The sequence below is a fragment of the Nuphar pumila genome, chromosome 1 (assembly GCF_984573655.1).
Source record: "Nuphar pumila chromosome 1, dmNupPumi1.hap1.1, whole genome shotgun sequence".
Lineage (NCBI taxonomy): Eukaryota > Viridiplantae > Streptophyta > Magnoliopsida > Nymphaeales > Nymphaeaceae > Nuphar > Nuphar pumila.
This window is the reverse complement of record NC_143249.1, coordinates 25,837,026-25,844,161: the sequence shown is the minus strand read 5'-3', so window position 1 is coordinate 25,844,161 and position 7,136 is coordinate 25,837,026.

The following is a 7,136-nucleotide window of genomic DNA, read 5'->3' as shown; positions in this document are numbered from 1 at the left end:
TGGCTTGCACAGATAGGCGACACTCATGAGAATCAAACCTTTAACTGCCCTGATGATGGTTTAGATTAAACTTGATTAGAACCCAACCATCATAAATACAACTCAACTCAAATTACAGCAATCTGGTAGGTTGTTGCGTAATTTCACCAGCAACCACCGCAGAAAATCCGGCGACCCTAACCTTCCGATCCTCCCACTATCTACAGTTAACGTTGGATCCTTCTAGATAACGACCACCAACCACGTGATTACAAGAAAAGCCCCTCAACTTCCACAAGAATCCCACATCTCCCCGCCCCCTTAAACAAGAAAAATAAATAAATAAAGATTGCACATCATTATCTCCAATGTCCAGGGGCATCTCTGCCATTTTGTGAAACCTGACTCAGTCAAGTGGTCCGCCTGTGTGCTTAGTGTTGCATGCAAAATTCAACCGCAAAGGTATATAAAACTGTTCCCTCTGTTTCCATTTACTCTCTCTCTCTCATTTTGTTCTTGTAGATTGAAGAAGAAGAAGAAGAAGAAGATAGATGATGGCCAAGCCTTGCGTGCGTTGGGGTGTGTTGTTCACACTGCAACTGCTGCTGATCTTGGTGCGTCGGGCGTCGTCGCTCGAATTCGCGGTGGGCGAGGACAGCGGGTGGGCTGTTCCCTCGGCTAACGATACCGATAAGTACAACGATTGGGCTTCTAAAAACAGGTTCCAAGTTGGGGACACGCTCCGTGAGTTTCTCTCTCTCTCTCTCTCTCTCACACACACACACACAACCATTACTGATATGTTTCATCTTGGTAGACTTCAAGTACAACAAAGACTCAGTGATGGTGGTGAGCGAAACGGATTACAACCAATGCAGTTCTTCCCGCCCGCTGTTGTATTACAACAACGGCGACACTGACTTCAAGATCGATCGATCGGGTCTCTTCTATTTCATCAGCGGGGTGTCGGGCCACTGCCAGAAGGGACAGAAGATGATCATCAAGGTGCTGGGTGAGCCCTCGTCTCCATCGCCGTCGTCGCCCGCAGCTGAATCCCCTCCTGCCTCCAATACAACCAATGCAGCAGCTGCAGCTTTCCCACCACCATACACTCCAGCTTCTGCACTTCTGCTGGGTTTACTCCTACCGTGGTTGTAGGGAAACTCCCACCGTTTTTTTTCTTTAGGATCTTAGGTTGAGTCCTTTCCTTTTTCTTTTCTTCAGAAATTCTAAGTGAAGGTTGCACTGTTGTTACTAAATCTCATCTTGGTGCTTGCTTGAAGCGAATTTAACCAGTGATTCCACCTGCGAGTTCATTATTTAACCATCGAGTACGTTCTTTTCGCCATGAGCGATTCGTGTTGTGAGGTTAAACACGCTTTGACAACACTTGGATCTCTCGTATCACACGATTGAGATATTTCTTATTCTATCAAAATAGTTGGCAACGTGGTGTTTCAAGGTTGTACAGTTTCTAGTCCCATTCTTTAGACTTCACGCGAATAGGAGACGAGACTTCTCCGAAAAAATCATCACCATGATATGGAGACCTCTCGCTCTCTCTCTTTAGAATGAAAATCTGACCCTGCAGAAGTGTTCAGCACGGTCCATCTGCTAGGAACCATAGTTGGATAGTCCATTTTGGACAAAAAGTACGATTTTTTGGATTCTTGAATATTTATGAAATTTCTGGATCGTTGATCTTCAAGCCTTAAATCCTGATTATGCATCGTAATCTGACTACGATCCAAGAGCCGATCCCCATGTACATAGGGATGGCAGTGGGGCGGGGCGGGGGACAAGGTTTCCACCCCCACCCCGCCTCAAAATTTTATCCTCCACCCCTGCCTCCATCCCCGTTTCATACCCTTCATCCCCGGTCCAAACGGGGATGAGGCGGGGCGGGGCGGGATATTGCGGGGAAAAGTGGTCGGGGCGGGGACGGGGCGGGGCGGGGCGGGGAAAAGTGCACGTTCATCCCCACCCGCCTCCGCGGCGGGGATGGATTTTATCCTCCACCCCCGCCTCCATCCCCGTTTCATACCCTTCATCCCCGGTCCAAATGGGGCGAGGTGGGGCCCCGCTTTCCCCGGTCCACTGCCATCCCTACATGTACACCTCCATATGGTGAAATTTAAGGAAACAAAAAAACCACAAAGACCTCAGTTCCTACTCTGGTTCACATGTTTCCAATTAACGTATTCTCTCTCTCTCTCTCTCTCTCTCTCTCTATATATATATATATATATATATATATATATATATATATATATATATATATATATATATATAAACCTATAAAATGGGTACAGTGCTAAATAGAACATGTAATTAGATTTTAGTTTTTTTTTTTGAAATTCCGACTGTACTGCTTTTGATTTTGATGCTGATGCATGGATAGGTTTTTATAAGGTTATAAATTGCTGTTATAGTGAATTAACGGGGGCCGAGAAATGGTCACAAGAGGACCGACTTGGAAGGGTTAGCGCAACCCGAATTTCTTGCAGTTTTAGGATTGCTCAAAAGGGATCTTAGCGGACTGTTCCCTTAGATGAAAACACTAACAAAGGATGACTAATTTGATGTTTACGCAATCTGGTGAAATCAGGGTGCTACTGTCCAAACTGGTTCTTTGGGACGTTTCACCTAAGTGGTGAGCGTCCGACCTGTGACACGCAAATGAGTGTAGTCGGTTTGGTTCCACACGAATTTATTCGTGAAACAAAATCTGTGTTCAACAATATAATATGAATAAATTAACAGATTTAAGACTGTTAGACTGTTGATCGGCAGTTAATTTCTCCCACAAAAAATAGATTTATAGGGGAAAATATTCAGTCTCAACGTTGTTCAAGATTTATCAATATGCAAATCGAATCCCTGCAACAATAACAGATTTAACTGAAATAAAGAAACACAGGAAACACTATTCAGCAGGGCACGAGATCATTCCAATCAGTCAACGTCAAACTGACGGGGACGTCAAAACTTGTTGAGATTTTGATAAGGTCTACATCTTTTCGATCTATACCTAATCTTATCCAATCAAGTCTCCTTATTTTGAGGAAAGGGTGATTGACAAGTTTTATTGTAACAGATATTATAACTGCTTACTGCTTATCTCTTCTGTTTTCTGTAGTCTATATATACAATGTAATTTGATAAATGACTCAAAGTTTTCACATGGTATCACAGCAGTCGATACCCTGATCGACTGGGATTTTTGTTCTTTGCCAGCCGCTTAGCTCGGCCTTCTTCATCAACCTGTGTTTGCCCTGATGCCCAACTTCTATTCTGAATCAGGCATCTTGGCTGTGTGTAGCTTATGGCTTCTGCTTCCGCTCTCATCTCAACAGCAGCCTCAAATGATCCTTGCTGTTCTTCTGATTTCTATGTTCCAGACTTCCTGCATCCTCTTCTGCAGTATAGAAAACTTTGTTCTGCAGCTACTATTCCTATAGAGCGTTTCCTGTTGGGATGTCATGCTGCTTCTGTTGCATAACAGTCATGATAAAAATCCATTTCGACTAGTGGTATGAAACTTTTTTTTAAATATGTTTCTAATTTTTTTTCAGATACTTCATATCATTGTGATGTGTGTTATTGTGCTAAACAGACAAAGTTACCTTTTAGTTTAAGTGAAATATCTACGCAAACCATGTTTGAGTTGGTACATGTAGCTATTTGGGGTCCCTACTCTCAAAGCTCCTTAAGTAGGGCCCATTACTTTCTCACATTGGTAGATGATTTTTCTCGATGAGTTTGGGTGTACTTGATGCGCCATAAAAGCGAAACAAAACATCTACTTCAGAACTTTGTTTATATGATTCAAAATCAGTTTCAACATTCTATTAAATCTATTTGATCGGATAATGGGTCAAAAAAAATTTCTCTCGAGATTCAAAGTTTTTTTGAAAATAATGGAATTAACCATCAACACAGCTGTGTATCCACACCTCAACAAAATGGGGTTGTTGAACAAAAACATGACATCTGTTAGAAGTAGCAAGAGCTCTAATGTTTCAAGCTAGTTTACCATTCAAGTTTTGGGGTGAATGTTTTAACGGTTGCTTACTTGATCAACCACACTCCTACTCCTCATTTAGGAGAAATATCACCTTACGAGGTTTTGTTTAATCGAAAAACGACTTTCCATCATCTCAAAGTTTTTGGATGTTTGTGTTATGCAACTAACACAGATCAAAATAAATCCAAGTTTGATCCCAGAGCTAAAAAATGTGTTTTCATTGGTTGTCCTTTTGGACAGAAAGCTTACAAAGTATACGATTTGAAATCTCACTCAATATTTTTCAGTCGTGATGTTATTTTTTGTGAATCAACATTTCTATATCACACAATTAAAGAGGGTAACAATAATGTAGTGTTGCCAATCCCTGTTTTCATGGGTGAACCCTTCAAAGATTATAATCCACTTGAAAATCGTTCTGTTTCAATACCCACCTCTTAAAACACCATTCCTCCAAATAACCATAGTACCCAATTACCTGATGTTGAACCAAATATTCGAAGATCAGTTCAAGAAAAACACCCTTCTGTCATGTTAAGAGATTTCTACTGTACAGTCGCTCAATTAGATCCCAATCCAATCGAAACTTTGACAAATGGACCAAAAGGTACACATTTTTCTCTAGTCAATCGTGTCTCCTTTCAAAAGTTTTCTGTATCACATCAAAAACTTCTTCTAGCCATCTCCGCTATAGATGAACCCACTTCATTCCATCAAGCTGTTCAATATGACTGCTGGCGTGATGCTATGAGTAAGGAAATACAAGCTTTGGAGGAGAACAACACCTGGTCTCTCTCACTTTTCTCCTAAACGGAGTAAAACCTATTGGGTGTAAATGAATATTCAAGGTAAAATATAACTTCGATGGTTCTGTTGAGAGATATAAGACACGGCTTGTGGCTAAGGGTCACTCCCAACAAAAATGGCTAGATTACCATGAGACATTCGCACCAGTGGCACAATTAGCATCAGTTCGTTGTCTTCTTGCTATCACAACCATAAAAAATTGGTCCCTTCATCAAATGGACGTTTATAATACCTTCTTGCATGGGGACCTCAATGAAGATGTTTACATGGAATTACCTTTAGGTATTAGCAAACAAGAAGAGAATTTGGTATGCAAACTCAACAAATCATTATATGGCCTCAAACAAGCCCCCAGAAATTGGTTTTCAAAACTTTTCACCACCTTGACTCAATATGGTTTCTCTCTGTCTAAAGCTGATTACTCCTTATTCACATTTTACAAAGAAAATGTGCTTGTGGCTCTTTTAGTTTATGTGGATGATCTGATAATAGTAGGAAATGATGATGCCACTATCATTGACCTAAAACAATATCTAAATCTGGAATATGTTTAGGAAATGATGATGCCACTTTCATTGAGCTAAAACAATATCTAACTCCTTACAAAGGATTTGGGTTCGTTAAAATATTTTTTGGGAATAGAAGTGTCCAGATCCAAGTCTGGAATATGTTTGACTCAAAAAAAAAAATATGCCTTGGATATATTAGATGAAATAGGTATGCTAGGAGCCAAGTCGGTTGATTTTCCAATGGATCAAAAGCTATCTCTAACATCCTCAAAAGATCCTTCTATATATAGAAGATTTGTTGGACGTTTAATATATTTGACCATTATATGTCCCAATATCATGTATGCAATTCACATTCTAAGCAGGTGCCAAGAAAATCTCATCTAGAGGCTGCACTTCGTATGATACGCTATTTAAAAAAGAGTGCAGGCTAAAGAATTCTGCTATCAACAGTGTTCGATCTTCATGTCAGAGCTTATTGTGACTCTGATTGGGCTGAATGTCCAGAGTCCAGAAAATCAGTAGTCGGGTACTGTATTTTTTTGAGAAAAAGCCCAATCTCATGAAAAACCAAGCAAAGTACGATTTTCCGATCATCTGCAGAAGCTGAATATCGGGCCATGGTAAATGCAACTTGTTAAATAATATGGCTGATGTTTCTCTCTAAAGATCTTCAAGTGAAGCTGGTGTGGCCGACTGATTTAATGTGCGATAACCAAGCAGCTATCCATATTACAGCCAACCTTATTTTTCATGAAAGAACTAAGCACATAAATATTGATTGTCATCTCATTCGAGAGAAACTCATCAAAGGTATCATCCAAACAAGATATGAGAACTCAAAAGATCAAGATGCAGATCTTTTTATCAAAGCTCTGGGGAAGGAACAATTCTTGTGTCTTACAAACAAACTGAGAGTTTTAAATCTGTACTCTCCATTTTGAGGGAGAGTGTTGAGATTTTGATAAGGTCGAGATCTTATCGATCTATACCTAATCTTATCCAATCAAGTCTCCTTATTTTGAGGAAACGGTGATTGACGATATATTGTAACTGTTTAGTGCTTATCTCTTCTGTAGTCTATATATACAATGTAATTTGATAAATGAATACACAGAAATTTTCCAATTTACGTGCTCTCATAAAGTTTTCACAAAACTGGTTCCACTGTGGGATCAGTTTGACGTCAAACACAGCCACTGTTTTCTCAAAATAAATACATGTCCTAAGAAAAACAGATTCTAACATGAATGTTCAACAAAATATGCAATCTAAATTCATTCATAACAATCCTAAATAACAAAAAAAAAAATACAAGCCTGTTTGAGATTCAATCAATTCAAGAACCTCATTTAACATTAAAACAATGAGAGAAAGAGAACAAATCTGTTTAGCTCGTGTCGCCGGCCAACACCAGGTTCAGTTCTTCCCTCGATTTCTCAGCACTCATACAGACCTAACGAGGTCGACACCCGGCCGAATGATCTCACTGTAGCACACATCCAATATGGCCACTGTGGAACACGGTAGGGAGAGAGACGTCTACTCCGCGAGTACTCAAGGGGTTTCAAGAGGCAGCAACAAAAAAAAAGCCCCTTTCACGTTTTTTTGCTGGGGTTTTAAGGAGAGAGAGAGAGTGAGACGTTCAAAATATCTCTCTTTTTTTTGTTTCCACGCACCGGCCAAGAACCCCAATAGCGGGTCCTTGGGGTCCAACAGGTGGGAGGCGCATAAGTGCTCCCCCAAGCTGGAATCCAGCCTGTGGTCTGTGGGTCCAGCTTGACTGGTTTTTTTAGCTAAAAAAAATAACAAAA